Raw genomic sequence first — 20,485 nt, 5'->3', positions numbered from 1 at the left:
CTCCCTGCCAGGCGGGCGACGCGCGCGCGCTGGCGGCTGAGCGCCATAGGTCGCGAGTGCGAGAGGCCCGGCCGACAGGTGGACACGCGGGCACCGCCAGCTCGGCGGCAGAGTGAGGGAAGAGGGGGGAGGGGCAGACACCCTGACAACCGGGCGACGGGCGCGCGCTGGCGGCTCGGCGGGCGAGGTCGCGAGTGGGAGAGGCCCGGCCGACAGCTGGACCCGCGGGCACCGCCAGCTCGGCGGCAGAGTGAGGGAAGGAGGGAGGAGGGGCGGAGTCCCTGCCAGGCGGGCGACGCGCGCGCGCTGGCGGCTCGGCGCCAGAGGTCGCGAGTGCGAGAGGCCCGGCCGACAGGTGGACACGCGGGCACCGCCAGCTCGGCGGCAGAGGGAAGGGGGGGAGGGGCAGACAGCCTGACAACCGGGCGACGGGCGCGCGCTGGCGCCTCGGCTGGCGAGGTCGCGAGTGGGAGAGGCCCTGCCCGCAGGTGGACCCGCGGGCACCCGCAGCTCGTCGACAGGGTTAGGGAAGGGGGGGAGGGGATAGAGCCCCGTCGGGCTCGTCGACCCGCGGCTCCTGGCGGCTCTGCGGCCGAGTTAGGGAAGGAGGGGGAGGGGCAGACTCCCTGCCAGGCGGGCGACGCGCGCGCGCTGGCGGCTGGGCGCCATAGGTCGCGAGTGCGAGAGGCCCGGCCGACAGGTGGACACGCGGGCACCGCCAGCTCGGCGGCAGAGTGAGGGAAGGGGGGGAGGGGCAGACACCCTGACTCCCGGGCGACGGGCGCGCGCTGGCGGCTCGGCGGGCGAGGTCGCGAGTGGGAGAGGCCCGGCCGACAGCTGGACCCGCGGGCACCGCCAGCTCGGCGGCAGAGTGAGGGAAGGAGGGAGGAGGGGCGGAGTCCCTGCCAGGCCGGCGACGCGCGCGCGCTGGCGGCTCGGCGGCAGAGGTCGCGAGTGCGAGAGGCCCGGCCGACAGGTGGACACGCGGGCACCGCCAGCTCGGCGGCAGAGTGAGGGAAGGAGGGAGGAGGGGCGGAGTCCCTGCCAGGCGGGCGACGCGCGCGCGCTGGCGGCTCGGCGCCAGAGGTCGCGAGTGCGAGAGGCCCGGCCGACAGGTGGACACGCGGGCACCGCCAGCTCGGCGGCAGAGTGAGGGAAGGGGGGGAGGGGCAGACAGCCTTACAACCGGGCGACGGGCGCGGGCTGGCGCCTCGGCTGGCGAGGTCGCGAGTGGGAGAGGCCCTGCCCGCAGGTGGACACGCGGGCACCCGCAGCTCGTCGAGAGTTAGGGAAGGGGGGAAGTCAGGGAAGGGGGGGAGGGGATAGAACCCCGTCGGGCTCGTCGACCCGCGGCTCCTGGCGGCTCTGCGGCCGAGTTAGGGGAGGAGTGGGGGAGGGGCAGACAGCCTGACAGCCGGGCGACGGGCGCGCGCTGGCGGCTCGGCGGGCGAGGTCGCGAGTGGGAGAGGCCCTGCCCGCAGGTGGACCCGCGGGCACCCGCAGCTCGTCGACAGGGTTAGGGAAGGGGGGGGGTTAGGGAAGGGGGGGAGGGGCTAGAACCCCGTCGGGCTCGTCGACCCGCGTCTCCAAGCGGCTCTGCGGCCGAGTTAGGGGAGGAGGGGTGGAGGGGCAGACAGCCTGACAGCCGGGCGACGGGCGCGCGCTGCCGGCTCGGCGGGCGAGGTCGCGAGTGGGAGAGGCCCTGCCCGCAGGTGGACCCGCGGGCACCCGCAGCTCGTCGACAGGGTTAGGGAAGGGCGGGAGGGGATAGAGCCCCGTCGGGCTCGTCGACCCGCGGCTCCTGGCGGCTCTGCGGCCGAGTTAGGGAAGGGGGGGGAGGGGCAGACTCCCTGCCAGGCGGGCGACGCGCGCGCGCTGGCGGCTGGGCGCCATAGGTCGCGAGTGCGAGAGGCCCGGCCGACAGGTGGACACGCGGGCACCGCCAGCTCGGCGGCAGAGTGAGGGAAGGGGGGGAGGGGCAGACACCCTGACACCCGGGCGACGGGCGCGCGCTGGCGGCTCGGCGGGCGAGGTCGCGAGTGGGAGAGGCCCGGCCGACAGCTGGACCCGCGGGCACCGCCAGCTCGGCGGCAGAGTGAGGGAAGGAGGGAGGAGGGGCGGAGTCCCTGCCAGGCGGGCGACGCGCGCGCGCTGGCGGCTCGGCGGCAGAGGTCGCGAGTGCGAGAGGCCCGGCCGACAGGTGGACACGCGGGCACCGCCAGCTCGGCGGCAGAGTGAGGGAAGGAGGGAGGAGGGGCGGAGTCCCTGCCAGGCGGGCGACGCGCGCGCGCTGGCGGCTCGGCGCCAGAGGTCGCGAGTGCGAGAGGCCCGGCCGACAGGTGGACACGCGGGCACCGCCAGCTCGGCGGCAGAGTGAGGGAAGGGGGGGAGGGGCAGACAGCCTGACAACCGGGCGACGGGCGCGCGCTGGCGCCTCGGCTGGCGAGGTCGCGAGTGGGAGAGGCCCTGCCCGCAGGTGGACACGCGGGCACCCGCAGCTCGTCGAGAGTTAGGGAAGGGGGGAAGTCAGGGAAGGGGGGGAGGGGATAGAACCCCGTCGGGCTCGTCGACCCGCGGCTCCTGGCGGCTGTGCGGCCGAGTTAGGGGAGGAGTGGGGGAGGGGCAGACAGCCTGACAGTCGGGCGACGGGCGCGCTGGCGGCTCGGCGGGCGAGGTCGCGAGTGGGAGAGGCCCTGCCCGCAGGTGCACCCGCGGGCACCCGCAGCTCGTCGACAGGGTTAGGGAAGGGGGGGAGTTAGGGAAGGGGGGGAGGGGCTAGAACCCCGTCGGGCTCGTCGACCCGCGGCTCCAAGCGGCTCTGCGGCCGAGTTAGGGGAGGAGGGGGGGAGGGGCAGACAGCCTGACTGCCGGGCGACGGGCGCGCGCTGCCGGCTCGGCGGGCGAGGTCGCGAGTGGGAGAGGCCCTGCCCGCAGGTGGACCCGCGGGCACCCGCAGCTCGTCGACAGGGTTAGGGAAGGGCGGGAGGGGATAGAGCCCCGTCGGGCTCATCGACCCGCGGCTCCTGGCGGCTCTGCGGCCGAGTTAGGGAAGGGGGGGAGGGGCAGACTCCCTGCCAGGCGGGCGACGCGCGCGCGCTGGCGGCTGGGCGCCATAGGTCGCGAGTGCGAGAGGCCCGGCCGACAGGTGGACACGCGGGCACCGCCAGCTCGGCGGCAGAGTGAGGGAAGAGGGGGGAGGGGCAGACACCCTGACAACCGGGCGACGGGCGCGCGCTGGCGGCTCGGCGGGCGAGGTCGCGAGTGGGAGAGGCCCGGCCGACAGCTGGACCCGTGGGCACCGCCAGCTCGGCGGCAGAGTGAGGGAAGGAGGGAGGAGGGGCGGAGTCCCTGCCAGGCGGGCGACGCGCGCGCGCTGGCGGCTCGGCGCCAGAGGTCGCGAGTGCGAGAGGCCCGGCCGACAGGTGGACACGCGGGCACCGCCAGCTCGGCGGCAGAGGGAAGGGGGGGAGGGGCAGACAGCCTGACAACCGGGCGACGGGCGCGCGCTGGCGCCTCGGCTGGCGAGGTCGCGAGTGGGAGAGGCCCTGCCCGCAGGTGGACACGCGGGCACCCGCAGCTCGTCGAGAGTTAGGGAAGGGGGGAAGTCAGGGAAGGGGGGGAGGGGATAGAACCCCGTTGGGCTCGTCGACCCGCGGCTCCTGGCGGCTCTTCGGCCGAGTTAGGCGAGGAGTGGGGGAGGGGCAGACAGCCTGACAGCCGGGCGACGGGCGCGCGCTGGCGGCTCGGCGGGCGAGGTCGCGAGTGGGAGAGGCCCTGCCCGCTGGTGGACCCGCGGGCACCCGCAGCTCGTCGACAGGGTTAGGGAAGGGGGGGAGTCAGGGAAGGGGGGGAGGGGCAGACAGCCTGACAGCCGGGCGACGGGCGCGCGCTGGCGGCTCGGCGGGCGAGGTCGCGAGTGGGAGAGGCCATGCCCGCAGGTGCACCCGCGGGCACCCGCAGCTCGTCGACAGGGTTAGGGAAGGGGGGGAGTTAGGGAAGGGGGGGAGGGGCTAGAACCCCATCGGGCTCCTCGACCCGCGGCTCCAAGCGGCTCTGCGGCCGAGTTAGGGGAGGAGGGGGGGAGGGGCAGACAGCCTGACAGCCGGTCGACGGGCGCGCGCTGGCGGCTCGGCGGGCGAGGTCGCGAGTGGGAGAGGCCCGGCCGACAGCTGGACCCGCGGGCACCGCCAGCTCGGCGGCAGAGTGAGGGAAGGAGTGAGGAGGGGCGGAGTCCCTGCCAGGCGGGCGACGCGCGCGCGCTGGCGGCTCGGCGGCAGAGGTCGCGAGTGCGAGAGGCCCGGCCGACAGATGGACACGCGGGCACCGCCAGCTCGGCGGCAGAGTGAGGGAAGGAGGGAGGAGGGGCGGAGTCCCTGCCAGGCGGGCGACGCGCGCGCGCTGGCGGCTCGGCGCCAGAGGTCGCGAGTGCGAGAGGCCCGGCCGACAGGTGGACACGCGGGCACCGCCAGCTCGGCGGCAGAGTGAGGGAAGGGGGGGAGGGGCAGACAGCCTGACAACCGGGCGACGGGCGCGCGCTGGCGCCTCGGCGGGCGAGGTCGCGAGTGGGAGAGGCCCTGCCCGCAGGTGGACACGCGGGCACCCGCAGCTCGTCGAGAGTTAGGGAAGGGGGGAAGTCAGGGAAGGGGGGGAGGGGATAGAACCCCGTCGGGCTCGTCGACCCGCGGCTCCTGGCGGCTCTGCGGCCGAGTTAGGGGAGGAGTGGGGGAGGGGCAGACAGCCTGACAGCCGGGCGACGGGCGCGCGCTGGCGGCTCGGCGGGCGAGGTCGCGAGTGGGAGAGGCCCTGCCCGCAGGTGGACCCGCGGGCACCCGCAGCTCGTCGACAGGGTTAGGGAAGGGGGGGAGTTAGGGAAGGGGGGAGGGGCTAGAACCACGTCGGGCTCGTCGACCCGCGACTCCAAGCGGCTCTGCGGCCGAGTTAGGGGAGGAGGGGTGGAGGGGCAGACAGCCTGACAGCCGGGCGACGGGCGCGCGCTGCCGGCTCGGCGGGCGAGGTCGCGAGTGGCAGAGGCCCTGCCCGCAGGTGGACCCGCGGGCACCCGCAGCTCGTCGACAGGGTTAGGGAAGGGCGGGAGGGGATAGAGCCCCGTCGGGCTCGTCGACCCGCGGCTCCTGGCGGCTCTGCGGCCGAGTTAGGGAAGGGGGGGGGAGGGGCAGACTCCCTGCCAGGCGGGCGACGCGCGCGCGCTGGCGGCTGGGCGCCATAGGTCGCGAGTGCGAGAGGCCCGGCCGACAGGTGGACCCGCGGGCACCGCCAGCTCGGCGGCAGAGTGAGGGAAGGGGGGGGAGGGGCAGACACCCTGACACCCGGGCGACGGGCGCGCGCTGGCGGCTCGGCGGGCGAGGTCGCGAGTGGGAGAGGCCCGGCCGACAGCTGGACCCGCGGGCACCGCCAGCTCGGCGGCAGAGTGAGGGAAGGAGGGAGGAGGGGCGGAGTCCCTGCCAGGCCGGCGACGCGCGCGCGCTGGCGGCTCGGCGGCAGAGGTCGCGCGTGCGAGAGGCCCGGCCGACAGGTGGACACGCGGGCACCGCCAGCTCGGCGGCAGAGTGAGGGAAGGAGGGAGGAGGGGCGGAGTCCCTGCCAGGCGGGCGACGCGCGCGCGCTGGCGGCTCGGCGCCAGAGGTCGCGAGTGCGAGAGGCCCGGCCGACAGGTGGACACGCGGGCACCGCCAGCTCGGCGGCAGAGTGAGGGAAGGGGGGGAGGGGCAGACAGCCTGACAACCGGGCGACGGGCGCGCGCTGGCGCCTCGGCGGGCGAGGTCGCGAGTGGGAGAGGCCCTGCCCGCAGGTGGACACGCGGGCACCCGCAGCTCGTCGAGAGTTAGGGAAGGGGGGAAGTCAGGGAAGGGGGGGAGGGGATAGAACCCCGTCGGGCTCGTCGACCCGCGGCTCCTGGCGGCTCTGCGGCCGAGTTAGGGGAGGAGTGGGGGAGGGGCAGACAGCCTGACAGCCGGGCGACGGGCGCGCGCTGGCGGCTCGGCGGGCGAGGTCGCGAGTGGGAGAGGCCCTGCCCGCAGGTGGACCCGCGGGCACCCGCAGCTCGTCGACAGGGTTAGGGAAGGGGGGGAGTTAGGGAAGGGGGGAGGGGCTAGAACCCCGTCGGGCTCGTCGACCCGCGGCTCCAAGCGGCTCTGCGGCCGAGTTAGGGGAGGAGGGGTGGAGGGGCAGACAGCCTGACAGCCGGGCGACGGGCGCGCGCTGCCGGCTCGGCGGGCGAGGTCGCGAGTGGGAGAGGCCCTGCCCGCAGGTGGACCCGCGGGCACCCGCAGCTCGTCGACAGGGTTAGGGAAGGGCGGGAGGGGATAAAGCCCCGTCGGGCTCGTCGACCCGCGGCTCCTGGCGGCTCTGCGGCCGAGTTAGGGAAGGGGGGGGAGGGGCAGACTCCCTGCCAGGCGGGCGACGCGCGCGCGCTGGCGGCTGGGCGCCATAGGTCGCGAGTGCGAGAGGCCCGGCCGACAGGTGGACACGCGGGCACCGCCAGCTCGGCGGCAGAGTGAGGGAAGGGGGGGGAGGGGCAGACACCCTGACACCCGGGCGACGGGCGCGCGCTGGCGGCTCGGCGGGCGAGGTCGCGAGTGGGAGAGGCCCGGCCGACAGCTGGACCCGCGGGCACCGCCAGCTCGGCGGCAGAGTGAGGGAAGGAGGGAGGAGGGGCGGAGTCCCTGCCAGGCGGGCGACGCGCGCGCGCTGGCGGCTCGGCGGCAGAGGTCGCGAGTGCGAGAGGCCCGGCCGACAGGTGGACACGCGGGCACCGCCAGCTCGGCGGCAGAGTGAGGGAAGGAGGGAGGAGGGGCGGAGTCCCTGCCAGGCGGGCGACGCGCGCGCGCTGGCGGCTCGGCGCCAGAGGTCGCGAGTGCGAGAGGCCCGGCCGACAGGTGGACACGCGGGCACCGCCAGCTCGGCGGCAGAGTGAGGGAAGGGGGGGAGGGGCAGACAGCCTGACAACCGGGCGACGGGCGCGCGCTGGCGCCTCGGCTGGCGAGGTCGCGAGTGGGAGAGGCCCTGCCCGCAGGTGGACACGCGGGCACCCGCAGCTCGTCGAGAGTTAGGGAAGGGGGGAAGTCAGGGAAGGGGGGGAGGGGATAGAACCCCGTCGGGCTCGTCGACCCGCGGCTCCTGGCGGCTCTGCGGCCGAGTTAGGGGAGGAGTGGGGGAGGGGCAGACAGCCTGACAGCCGGGCGACGGGCGCGCGCTGGCGGCTCGGCGGGCGAGGTCGCGAGTGGGAGAGGCCCTGCCCGCAGGTGCACCCGCGGGCACCCGCAGCTCGTCGACAGGGTTAGGGAAGGGGGGGAGTTAGGGAAGGGGGGGAGGGGCTAGAACCCCGTCGGGCTCGTCGACCCGCGGCTCCAAGCGGCTCTGCGGCCGAGTTAGGGGAGGAGGGGGGGAGGGGCAGACAGCCTGACAGCCGGGCGACGGGCGCGCGCTGCCGGCTCGGCGGGCGAGGTCGCGAGTGGGAGAGGCCCTGCCCGCAGGTGGACCCGCGGGCACCCGCAGCTCGTCGACAGGGTTAGGGAAGGGGGGGAGGGGATAGAGCCCCGTCGGGCTCGTCGACCCGCGGCTCCTGGCGGCTCTGCGGCCGAGTTAGGGAAGGGGGGGGAGGGGCAGACTCCCTGCCAGGCGGGCGACGCGCGCGCGCTGGCGGCTGGGCGCCATAGGTCGCGAGTGCGAGAGGCCCGGCCGACAGGTGGACACGCGGGCACCGCCAGCTCGGCGGCAGAGTGAGGGAAGGGGGGGAGGGGCAGACACCCTGACACCCGGGCGACGGGCGCGCGCTGGCGGCTCGGCGGGCGAGGTCGCGAGTGGGAGAGGCCCGGCCGACAGCTGGACCCGCGGGCACCGCCAGCTCGGCGGCAGAGTGAGGGAAGGAGGGAGGAGGGGCGGAGTCCCTGCCAGGCGGGCGACGCGCGCGCGCTGGCGGCTCGGCGGCAGAGGTCGCGAGTGCGAGAGGCCCGGCCGACAGGTGGACACGCGGGAACCGCCAGCTCGGCGGCAGAGTGAGGGAAGGAGGGAGGAGGGGTGGAGTCCCTGCCAGGCGGGCGACGCGCGCGCGCTGGCGGCTCGGCGCCAGAGGTCGCGAGTGCGAGAGGCACGGCCGACAGGTGGACACGCGGGCACCGCCAGCTCGGCGGCAGAGTGAGGGAAGGGGGGGAGGGGCAGACAGCCTGACAACCGGGCGACGGGCGCGCGCTGGCGCCTCGGCTGGCGAGGTCGCGAGTGGGAGAGGCCCTGCCCGCAGGTGGACACGCGGGCACCCGCAGCTCGTCCAGAGTTAGGGAAGGGGGGAAGTCAGGGAAGGGGGGGAGGGGATAGAACCCCGTCGGGCTCGTCGACCCGCGGCTCCTGGCGGCTCTGCGGCCGAGTTAGGGGAGGAGTGGGGGAGGGGCAGACAGCCTGACAGCCGGGCGACGGGCGCGCGCTGGCGGCTCGGCGGGCGAGGTCGCGAGTGGGAGAGGCCCTGCCCGCAGGTGGACCCGCGGGCACCCGCAGCTCGTCGACAGGGTTAGGGAAGAGGGGGGGTTAAGGAAGGGGGGGAGGGGCTAGAACCCCGTCGGGCTCGTCGACCCGCGTCTCCAAGCGGCTCTGCGGCCGAGTTAGGGGAGGAGGGGTGGAGGGGCAGACAGCCTGACAGCCGGGCGACGGGCGCGCGCTGCCGGCTCGGCGGGCGAGGTCGCGAGTGGGAGAGGCCCTGCCCGCAGGTGGACCCGCGGGCACCCGCAGCTCGTCGACAGGGTTAGGGAAGGGCGGGAGGGGATAGAGCCCCGTCGGGCTCGTCGACCCGCGGCTCCTGGCGGCTCTGCGGCCGAGTTAGGGAAGGGGGGGGAGGGGCAGACTCCCTGCCAGGCGGGCGACGCGCGCGCGCTGGCGGCTGGGCGCCATAGGTCGCGAGTGCGAGAGGCCCGGCCGACAGGTGGACACGCGGGCACCGCCAGCTCGGCGGCAGAGTGAGGGAAGGGGGGGGAGGGGCAGACACACTGACACCCGGGCGACGGGCGCGCGCTGGCGGCTCGGCGGGCGAGGTCGCGAGTGGGAGAGGCCCGGCCGACAGCTGGACCCGCGGGCACCGCCAGCTCGGCGGCAGAGTGAGGGAAGGAGGGAGGAGGGGCGGAGTCCCTGCCAGGCGGGCGACGCGCGCGCGCTGGCGGCTCGGCGGCAGAGGTCGCGAGTGCGAGAGGCCCGGCCGACAGGTGGACACGCGGGCACCGCCAGCTCGGCGGCAGAGTGAGGGAAGGAGGGAGGAGGGGTGGAGTCCCTGCCAGGCGGGCGACGCGCGCGCGCTGGCGGCTCGGCGCCAGAGGTCGCGAGTGCGAGAGGCCCGGCCGACAGGTGGACACGCGGGCACCGCCAGCTCGGCGGCAGAGTGAGGGAAGGGGGGGAGGGGCAGACAGCCTGACAACCGGGCGACGGGCGCGCGCTGGCGCCTCGGCGGGCGAGGTCGCGAGTGGGAGAGGCCCTGCCCGCAGGTGGACACGCGGGCACCCGCAGCTCGTCGAGAGTTAGGGAAGGGGGGAAGTCAGGGAAGGGGGGGAGGGGATAGAACCCCGTCGGGCTCGTCGACCCGCGGCTCCTGGCGGCTCTGCGGCCGAGTTAGGGGAGGAGTGGGGGAGGGGCAGACAGCCTGACAGCCGGGCGACGGGCGCGCGCTGGCGGCTCGGCGGGCGAGGTCGCGAGTGGGAGAGGCCCTGCCCGCAGGTGGACCCGCGGGCACCCGCAGCTCGTCGACAGGGTTAGGGAAGGGGGGGAGTTAGGGAAGGGGGGGAGGGGCTAGAACCCCGTCGGGCTCGTCGACCCGCGGCTCCAAGCGGCTCTGCGGCCGAGTTAGGGGAGGAGGGGGGGAGGGGCAGACAGCCTGACAGCCGGGCGACGGGCGCGCGCTGCCGGCTCGGCGGGCGAGGTCGCGAGTGGGAGAGGCCCTGCCCGCAGGTGGACCCGCGGGCACCCGCAGCTCGTCGACAGGGTTAGGGAAGGGCGGCAGGGGATAGGGCCCCGTCGGGCTCGTCGACCCGCGGCTCCTGGCGGCTCTGCGGCCGAGATAGGGAAGGGGGGGGAGGGGCAGACTCCCTGCCAGGAGGGCGACGCGCGCGCGCTGGCGGCTGGGCGCCATAGGTCGCGAGTGCGAGAGGCCCGGCCGACAGGTGGACACGCGGGCACCGCCAGCTCGGCGGCAGAGTGAGGGAAGGGGGGGGAGGGGCAGACACCCTGACACCCGGGCGACGGGCGCGCACTGGCGGCTCGGCGGGCGAGGTCGCGAGTGGGAGAGGCCCGGCCGACAGCTGGACCCGCGGGCACCGCCAGCTCGGCGGCAGAGTGAGGGAAGGAGGGAGGAGGGGCGGAGTCCCTGCCAGGCGGGCGACGCGCGCGCGCTGGCGGCTCGGCGGCAGAGGTCGCGAGTGCGAGAGGCCCGGCCGACAGGTGGACACGCGGGCACCGCCAGCTCGGCGGCAGAGTGAGGGAAGGGGGGGAGGGGCAGACAGCCTGACAGCCGGGCGACGGGCGCGCGCTGGCGGCTCGGCGGGCGAGGTCGCGAGTGGGAGAGGCCCTGCCCGCAGGTGGACCCGCGGGCACCCGCAGCTCGTCGACAGGGTTAGGGAAGGGGGGGAGTTAGGGAAGGGGGGGAGGGGCTAGAACCCCGTCGGGCTCGTCGACCCGCGGCTCCAAGCGGCTCTGCGGCCGAGTTAGGGGAGGAGGGGGGGAGGGGCAGACAGCCTGACAGCCGGGCGACGGGCGCGCGCTGCCGGCTCGGCGGGCGAGGTCGCGAGTGGGAGAGGCCCTGCCCGCAGGTGGACCCGCGGGCACCCGCAGCTCGTCGACAGGGTTAGGGAAGGGGGGGAGGGGATAGAGCCCCGTCGGGCTCGTCGACCCGCGGCTCCTGGCGGCTCTGCGGCCGAGTTAGGGAAGGGGGGGGAGGGGCAGACTCCCTGCCAGGCGGGCGACGCGCGCGCGCTGGCGGCTGGGCGCCATAGGTCGCGAGTGCGAGAGGCCCGGCCGACAGGTGGACACGCGGGCACCGCCAGCTCGGCGGCAGAGTGAGGGAAGGGGGGGGAGGGGCAGACACCCTGACACCCGGGCGACGGGCGCGCGCTGGCGGCTCGGCGGGCGAGGTCGCGAGTGGGAGAGTCCCGGCCGACAGCTGGACCCGCGGGCACCGCCAGCTCGGCGGCAGAGTGAGGGAAGGAGGGAGGAGGGGCGGAGTCCCTGCCAGGCGGTCGACGCGCGCGAGCTGGCGGCTCGGCGGCAGAGGTCGCGAGTGCGAGAGGCCCGGCCGACAGGTGGACACGCGGGCACCGCCAGCTCGGCGGCAGAGTGAGGGAAGGAGGGAGGAGGGGCGGAGTCCCTGCCAGGCGGGCGACGCGCGCGCGCTGGCGGCTCGGCGCCAGAGGTCGCGAGTGCGAGAGGCCCGGCCGACAGGTGGACACGCGGGCACCGCCAGCTCGGCGGCAGAGTGAGGGAAGGGGGGGAGGGGCAGACAGCCTGACAACCGGGCGACGGGCGCGCCCTGGCGCCTCGGCGGGCGAGGTCGCGAGTGGGAGAGGCCCTGCCCGCAGGTGGACACGCGGGCACCCGCAGCTCGTCGAGAGTTAGGGAAGGGGGGAAGTCAGGGAAGGGGGGGAGGGGATAGAACCCCGTCGGGCTCGTCGACCCGCGGTTCCTGGCGGCTCTGCGGCCGAGTTAGCGGAGGAGTGGGGGAGGGGCAGACAGCCAGACAGCCGGGCGACGGGCGCGCGCTGGCGGCTCGGCGGGCGAGGTCGCGAGTGGGAGAGGCCCTGCCCGCAGGTGGACCCGCGGGCACCCGCAGCTCGTCGACAGGGTTAGGGAAGGGGGGGAGTTAGGGAAGGGGGGGAGGGGCTAGAACCCCGTCGGGCTCGTCGACCCGCGGCTCCAAGCGGCTCTGCGGCCGAGTTAGGGGAGGAGGGGGGAGGGGCAGACAGCCTGACAGCCGGGCGACGGGCGCGCGCTGCCGGCTCGGCGGGCGAGGTCGCGAGTGGGAGAGGCCCTGCCCGCAGGTGGACCCGCGGGCACCCGCAGCTCGTCGACAGGGTTAGGGAAGGGGGGGAGGGGATAGAGCCCCGTCGGGCTCATCGACCCGCGGCTCCTGGCGGCTCTGCGGCCGAGTTAGGGAAGGGGGGGGAGGGGCAGACTCCCTGCCAGGCGGGCGACGCGCGCGCGCTGGCGGCTGGGCGCCATAGGTCGCGAGTGCGAGAGGCCCGGCCGACAGGTGGACACGCGGGCACCGCCAGCTCGGCGGCAGAGTGAGGGAAGGGGGGGGAGGGGCAGACACCCTGACACCCGGGCGACGGGCGCGCGCTGGCGGCTCGGCGGGCGAGGTCGCGAGTGGGAGAGGCCCGGCCGACAGCTGGACCCGCGGGCACCGCCAGCTCGGCGGCAGAGTGAGGGAAGGAGGGAGGAGGGGCGGAGTCCCTGCCAGGCGGGCGACGCGCGCGCGCTGGCGGCTCGGCGGCAGAGGTCGCGAGTGCGAGAGGCCCGGCCGACAGGTGGACACGCGGGCACCGCCAGCTCGGCGGCAGAGTGAGGGAAGGAGGGAGGAGGGGCGGAGTCCCTGCCAGGCGGGCGACGCGCGCGCGCTGGCGGCTCGGCGCCAGAGGTCGCGAGTGCGAGAGGCCCGGCCGACAGGTGGACACGCGGGCACCGCCAGCTCGGCGGCAGAGTGAGGGAAGGGGGGGAGGGGCAGACAGCCTGACAACCGGGCGACGGGCGCGCGCTGGCGCCTCGGCTGGCGAGGTCGCGAGTGGGAGAGGCCCTGCCCGCAGGTGGACACGCGGGCACCCGCAGCTCGTCGAGAGTTAGGGAAGGGGGGAAGTCAGGGAAGGGGGGGAGGGGATAGAACCCCGTCGGTCTCGTCGACCCGCGGCTCCTGGCGGCTCTGCGGCCGAGTTAGGGGAGGAGTGGGGGAGGGGCAGACAGCCTGACAGCCGGGCGACGGGCGCGCGCTGGCGGCTCGGCGGGCGAGGTCGCGAGTGGGAGAGGCCCTGCCCGCAGGTGCACCCGCGGGCACCCGCAGCTCGTCGACAGGGTTAGGGAAGGGGGGGAGTTAGGGAAGCGGGGGAGGGGCTAGAACCCCGTCGGGCTCGTCGACCCGCGGCTCCAAGCGGCTCTGCGGCCGAGTTAGGGGAGGAGGGGTGGAGGGGCAGACAGCCTGACAGCCGGGCGACGGGCGCGCGCTGCCGGCTCGGCGGGCGAGGTCGCGAGTGGGAGAGGCCCTGCCCGCAGGTGGACCCGCGGGCACCCGCAGCTGGTCGACAGGGTTAGGGAAGGGCGGGAGGGGATAGAGCCCCGTCGGGCTCGTCGACCCGCGGCTCCTGGCGGCTCTGCGGCCGAGTTAGGGAAGGGGGGGGAGGGGCAGACTCCCTGCCAGGCGGGCGACGCGCGCGCGCTGGCGGCTGGGCGCCATAGGTCGCGAGTGCGAGAGGCCCGGCCGACAGGTGGACACGCGGGCACCGCCAGCTCGGCGGCAGAGTGAGGGAAGGGGGGGGAGGGGCAGACACCCTGACACCCGGGCGACGGGCGCGCGCTGGCGGCTCGGCGGGCGAGGTCGCGAGTGGGAGAGGCCCGGCCGACAGCTGGACCCGCGGGCACCGCCAGCTCGGCGGCAGAGTGAGGGAAGGAGGGAGGAGGGGCGGAGTCCCTGCCAGGCGGGCGACGCGCGCGCGCTGGCGGCTCAGCGGCAGAGGTCGCGAGTGCGAGAGGCCCGGCCGACAGGTGGACACGCGGGCACCGCCAGCTCGGCGGCAGAGTGAGGGAAGGAGGGAGGAGGGGCGGAGTCCCTGCCAGGCGGGCGACGCGCGCGCGCTGGCGGCTCGGCGCCAGAGGTCGCGAGTGCGAGAGGCCCGGCCGACAGGTGGACACGCGGGCACCGCCAGCTCGGCGGCAGAGTGAGGGAAGGGGGGGAGGGGCAGACAGCCTGACAGCCGGGCGACGGGCGCGCGCTGGCGGCTCGGCGGGCGAGGTCGCGAGTGGGAGAGGCCCTGCCCGCAGGTGGACACGCGGGCACCCGCAGCTCGTCGACAGGGTTAGGGAAGGGGGGGAGTTAGGGAAGGGGGGGAGGGGCTAGAACCCCGTCGGGCTCGTCGACCCGCGGCTCCAAGCGGCTCTGCGGCCGAGTTAGGGGAGGAGGGGGGGAGGGGCAGACAGCCTGACAGCCGGGCGACGGGCGCGCGCTGCCGGCTCGGCGGGCGAGGTCGCGAGTGGGAGAGGCCCTGCCCGCAGGTGGACCCGCGGGCACCCGCAGCTCGTCGACAGGGTTAGGGAAGGGGGGGAGGGGATAGAGCCCCGTCGGGCTCGTCGACCCGCGGCTCCTGGCGGCTCTGCGGCCGAGTTAGGGAAGGGGGGGGAGGGGCAGACTCCCTGCCAGGCGGGCGACGCGCGCGCGCTGGCGGCTGGGCGCCATAAGTCGCGAGTGCGAGAGGCCCGGCCGACAGGTGGACACGCGGGCACCGCCAGCTCGGCGGCAGAGTGAGGGAAGGGGGGGGAGGGGCAGACACCCTGACACCCGGGCGACGGGCGCGCGCTGGCGGCTCTGCGGGCGAGGTCGCGAGTGGGAGAGGCCCGGCCGACAGCTGGACCCGCGGGCACCGCCAGCTCGGCGGCAGAGTGAGGGAAGGAGGGAGGAGGGGCGGAGTCCCTGCCAGGCGGGCGACGCGCGCGCGCTGGCGGCTCGGCGGCAGAGGTCGCGAGTGCGAGAGGCCCGGCCGACAGGTGGACACGCGGGCAACGCCAGCTCGGCGGCAGAGTGAGGGAAGGAAGGAGGAGGGGCGGAGTCCCTGCCAGGCGGGCGACGCGCGCGCGCTGGCGGCTGGGCGCCATAGGTCGCGAGTGCGAGAGGCCCGGCCGACAGGTGGACACGCGGGCACCGCCAGCTCGGCGGCAGAGTGAGGGAAGGGGGGGGAGGGGCAGACACCCTGACAACCGGGCGACGGGCGCGTGCTGGCGGCTCGGCGGGCGAGGTCGCGAGTGGGAGAGGCCCGGCCCGACAGCTGGACCCGCGGGCACCGCCAGCTCGGCGGCAGAGTGAGGGAAGGAGGGAGGAGGGGCGGAGTCCCTGCCAGGCGGGCGACGCGCGCGCGCTGGCGGCTCGGCGGCAGAGGTCGCGAGTGCGAGAGGCCCGGCCGACAGGTGGACACGCGGGCACCGCCAGCTCGGCGGCAGAGTGAGGGAAGGGGGGGAGGGGCAGACAGCCTGACAGCCGGGCGACGGGCGCGCGCTGGCGCCTCGGCTGGCGAGGTCGCGAGTGGGAGAGGCCCTGCCCGCAGGTGGACACGCGGGCACCCGCAGCTCGTCGAGAGTTAGGGAAGGGGGGAAGTCAGGGAAGGGGGGGAGGGGATAGAACCCCGTCGGGCTCGTCGACCCGCGGCTCCTGGCGGCTCTGCGGCCGAGTTAGGGGAGGAGGGGGGGAGGGGCAGACAGCCTGACAGCCGGGCGACGGGCGCGCGCTGGCGGCTCGGCGGGCGAGGTCGCGAGTGGGAGAGGCCCTGCCCGCAGGTGGACCCGCGGGCACCCGCAGCTCGTCGACAGGGTTAGGGAAGGGCGGGAGGGGATAAAGCCCCGTCGGGCTCGTCGACCCGCGGCTCCTGGCGGCTCTGCGGCCGAGTTAGGGAAGGGGGGGGAGGGGCAGACTCCCTGCCAGGCGGGCGACGCGCGCGCGCTGGCGGCTGGGCGCCATAGGTCGCGAGTGCGAGAGGCCCGGCCGACAGGTGGACACGCGGGCACCGCCAGCTCGGCGGCAGAGTGAGGGAAGGGGGGGGAGGGGCAGACACCCTGACACCCGGGCGACGGGCGCGCGCTGGCGGCTCGGCGGGCGAGGTCGCGAGTGGGAGAGGCCCGGCCGACAGCTGGACCCGCGGGCACCGCCAGCTCGGCGGCAGAGTGAGGGAAGGAGGGAGGAGGGGCGGAGTCCCTGCCAGGCGGGCGACGCGCGCGCGCTGGCGGCTCGGCGGCAGAGGTCGCGAGTGCGAGAGGCCCGGCCGACAGGTGGACACGCGGGCACCGCCAGCTCGGCGGCAGAGTGAGGGAAGGAGGGAGGAGGGGCGGAGTCCCTGCCAGGCGGGCGACGCGCGCGCGCTGGCGGCTCGGCGCCAGAGGTCGCGAGTGCGAGAGGCCCGGCCGACAGGTGGACACGCGGGCACCGCCAGCTCGGCGGCAGAGTGAGGGAAGGGGGGGAGGGGCAGACAGCCTGACAACCGGGCGACGGGCGCGCGCTGGCGCCTCGGCTGGCGAGGTCGCGAGTGGGAGAGGCCCTGCCCGCAGGTGGACACGCGGGCACCCGCAGCTCGTCGAGAGTTAGGGAAGGGGGGAAGTCAGGGAAGGGGGGGAGGGGATAGAACCCCGTCGGGCTCGTCGACCCGCGGCTCCTGGCGGCTCTGCGGCCGAGTTAGGGGAGGAGTGGGGGAGGGGCAGACAGCCTGACAGCCGGGCGACGGGCGCGCGCTGGCGGCTCGGCGGGCGAGGTCGCGAGTGGGAGAGGCCCTGCCCGCAGGTGCACCCGCGGGCACCCGCAGCTCGTCGACAGGGTTAGGGAAGGGGGGGAGTTAGGGAAGGGGGGGAGGGGCTAGAACCCCGTCGGGCTCGTCGACCCGCGGCTCCAAGCGGCTCTGCGGCCGAGTTAGGGGAGGAGGGGGGGAGGGGCAGACAGCCTGACAGCCGGGCGACGGGCGCGCGCTGCCGGCTCGGCGGGCGAGGTCGCGAGTGGGAGAGGCCCTGCCCGCAGGTGGACCCGCGGGCACCCGCAGCTCGTCGACAGGGTTAGGGAAGGGGGGGAGGGGATAGAGCCCCGTCGGGCTCGTCGACCCGCGGCTCCTGGCGGCTCTGCGGCCGAGTTAGGGAAGGGGGGTGAGGGGCAGACTCCCTGCCAGGCGGGCGACGCGCGCGCGCTGGCGGCTGGGCGCCATAGGTCGCGAGTGCGAGAGGCCCGGCCGACAGGTGGACACGCGGGCACCGCCAGCTCGGCGGCAGAGTGAGGGAAGGGGGGGAGGGGCAGACACCCTGACACCCGGGCGACGGGCGCGCGCTGGCGGCTCGGCGGGCGAGGTCGCGAGTGGGAGAGGCCCGGCCGACAGCTGGACCCGCGGGCACCGCCAGCTCGGCGGCAGAGTGAGGGAAGGAGGGAGGAGGGGCGGAGTCCCTGCCAGGCGGGCGACGCGCGCGCGCTGGCGGCTCGGCGCCAGAGGTCGCGAGTGCGAGAGGCACGGCCGACAGGTGGACACGCGGGCACCGCCAGCTCGGCGGCAGAGTGAGGGAAGGGGGGGAGGGGCAGACAGCCTGACAACCGGGCGACGGGCGCGCGCTGGCGCCTCGGCTGGCGAGGTCGCGAGTGGGAGAGGCCCTGCCCGCAGGTGGACACGCGGGCACCCGCAGCTCGTCCAGAGTTAGGGAAGGGGGGAAGTCAGGGAAGGGGGGGAGGGGATAGAACCCCGTCGGGCTCGTCGACCCGCGGCTCCTGGCGGCTCTGCGGCCGAGTTAGGGGAGGAGTGGGGGAGGGGCAGACAGCCTGACATCCGGGCGACGGGCGCGCGCTGCTGTCTCGGCGGGCGAGGTCGAGAGTGGGAGGGGCCCTGCCCGCAGGTGGACCCGCGGGCACCCGCAGCTCGTGGACAGGGTTAGGGAAGGGGGGGAGTTAGGGAAGGGGGGGAGGGATAGAACCCCGTCGGGCTCGTCGACCCGCGGCTCCTGGCGGCTCTGCGGCCGAGTTAGGGAAGCGGGGGGAGGGGCAGACCGCCTGACAGCCGGGCGACGGGCGCGCGCTGGCGCCTCGGCTGGCGAGGTCGCGAGTGGGAGAGGCCCTGCCCGCAGGTGGACACGCGGGCACCCGCAGGTCGTCGAGAGTTAGGGAAGGGGGGAAGTCAGGGAAGGGGGGGAGGGGATAGAGCCCCGTCGGGCTCGTCGACCCGCGGCTCCTGGCGGCTCTGCGGCCGAGTTAGGGAAGGGGGGGGAGGGGCAGACTCCCTGCCAGGCGGGCGTCGCGCGCGCGCTGGCGGCTCGGCGCCAGAGGTGGCGAGTGCGAGAGGCCCGGCCGACAGGTGGACACGCGGGCACCGCCAGCTCGGCGGCAGAGTGAGGGAAGGTGGGGGAGGGGCAGACACCCTGACAACCGGGCGACGGGCGCGTGCTGGCGGCTCGGCGGGCGAGGTCGCGAGTGGGAGAGGCCCGGCCGACAGCTGGACCCGCGGGCACCGCCAGCTCGGCGGCAGAGTGAGGGAAGGAGGGAGGAGGGGCGGAGTCCCTGCCAGGCGGGCGACGCGCGCGCGCTGGCGTCTCGGCGGCAGAGGTCGCGAGTGCGAGAGGCCCGGCCGACAGGTGGACACGCGGGCACCCGCAGGTCGTCGAGAGTTAGGAAAGGGGGGAAGTGAGGGAAGGGGGGCAGGGGATAGAACCCCGTCGGGCTCGTCGACCCGCGGCTCCTGGCGGCTCTGCGGCCGCGTTAGGGAAGCGGGGGGAGGGGCAGACAGCCTGACAGCCGGGCGACGGGCGCGCGCTGGCGGCTCGGCGGGCGAGGTCGCGAGTGGGAGAGACCCTGCCCGCAGGTGGACCCGCGGGCACCCGCAGCTCGTCGACAGAGTTAGGGAAGGGGGGGAGTTAGGGAAGGGGGGGAGGGGATACAACCCCGTCGGGCTCGTCGACCCGCGGCTCCTGGCGGCTCTGCGGCCGAGTTAGTGGAGGAGGGGGGGAGGGGCAGACAGCCTGACAGCCGGGCGACGGGTGCGCGCTGCCGTCTCGGCGGGCGAGGTCGCGAGTGGGAGGGGCCCTGCCCGCAGCTGGACCCGCGGGCACCCGCAGCTCGTCGACAGGGTTATGGAAGGGGGGGAGTTAGGGAAGGGGGGGACGGGATAGAACCCCGTCGGGCTCGTCGACCCGCGGCTCCTGGCGGCTCTGCGGCCGAGTTAGGGAAGCGGGGGGAGGGGCAGACAGCCTGAGAGCCAGGCGACGGGCGCGCGCTGGCGGCTCGGCGGGCGAGGTCGCGAGTGGGAGAGACCCTGCCCGCAGGTGGACCCGCGGGCACCCGCAGCTCGTCGACAGAATTAGGGAAGGGGGGTAGTTAGGGAAGGGGGGGAGGGGATAGAACCCCGTCGGGCTCGTCGACCCGCGGCTCCAAGCGGCTCTGCGGCCGAGTTAGGGGAGGAGGGGGGGAGGGGCAGACAGCCTGACAACCCGGCGACGGGCGCGTGCTGGCGGCTCGGCGGGCGAGGTCGCGAGTGGGACAGGCCCGGCCGACAGCTGGACCCGCGGGCACCGCCAGCTCGGCGGCAGAGTGAGGGAAGGAGGGAGGAGGGGCGGAGTCCCTGCCAGGCGGGCGACGCGCGCGCGCTGGCGGCTCGGCGGCAGAGGTCGCGAGTGCGAGAGGCCCGGCCGACAGGTGGACACGCGGGCACCGCCAGCTCGGCGGCAGAGTGAGGGAAGGGGGGGAGGGGCAGACAGCCTGACAGCCGGGCGACGGGCGCGCGCTGGCGGCTCGGCGGCAGAGGTCGCGAGTGGGAGAGGCCCTGCCCGCAGGTGGACACGCGGGCACCCACAGGTCGTCGAGAGTTAGAGAAGGGTGGAAGTCAGGGAAGGGGGGGAGGGGATAGAACCCCGTCGGGCTCGTCGACCCGCGGCTCCTGGCGGCTCTGCGGCCGAGTTAGGGAAGCGGGGGGAGGGGCAGACAGCCTGACAGCCGGGCGACGGGCGCGCGCTGGCGGCTCGGCGGGCGAGGTCGCGAGTGGGAGAGACCCTGCCCGCAGGTGGACCCGCGGGCACCCGCAGCTCGTCGACAGCGTTAGGGAAGGGGGGGAGTTAGGGAAGGGGGGGAGGGGATAGAACCCCGTCGGGCTCGTCGACCCGCGGCTCCAAGAGGCTCTGCGGCCGAGTTAGCGGAGGAGGGGGGGAGGGGCAGACAGCCTGACAGCCGGGCGACGGGCGCGCGCTGCCGGCTCGGCGGGCGAGGTCGCGAATGGGAGAGGCCCTGCCCGCAGGCGGACCCGCGGGCACCCGCAGCTCGTCGACAGGGTTAGGGAAGGGGGGGAGGGGATAGAGCCCCGTCGGGCTCGTCGACCCGCCGCTCCTGGCGGCTCTGCGGCCGAGTTAGGGAAGGGGGGGAGGGGCAGACTCCCTGCCAGGCGGGCGACGCGCGCGCGCTGGCGGCTTGGCGCCATAGGTCGCGAGGGCGAGAGGCCCGGCCGACAGGTGGACACGCGGGCACCGCCAGCTCGGCGGCAAAGTGAGGGAAGGAGGGAGGAGGGGCGGAGTCCCTGCCAGGCGGGCGACGCGCGCGCGCTGGCGGCTCGGCGGCAGAGTGAGGGAAGGGGGAGAGGGGCAGACAGCCTGACAGCCGGGCGACGAGCGCGCGGTGGCGGCTCGGCGGGCGAGGTCGCGAGTGGGAGAGGCCCTGCCCGCAGGTGGACACACGGACACACGCAGCTCGTCGAGAGTTAGGGAAGGGGGGGAGTCAGGGAAGGGGGGGAGGGGATAGAACCCCGTC

The sequence above is a fragment of the Giraffa tippelskirchi genome, chromosome 11, assembly GCF_054371585.1.
Source record: "Giraffa tippelskirchi isolate mGirTip1 chromosome 11, T2T-mGirTip1v1.2.pri, whole genome shotgun sequence".
NCBI lineage: Eukaryota > Metazoa > Chordata > Mammalia > Artiodactyla > Giraffidae > Giraffa > Giraffa tippelskirchi.
This window is presented reverse-complemented; position numbering follows the sequence as displayed.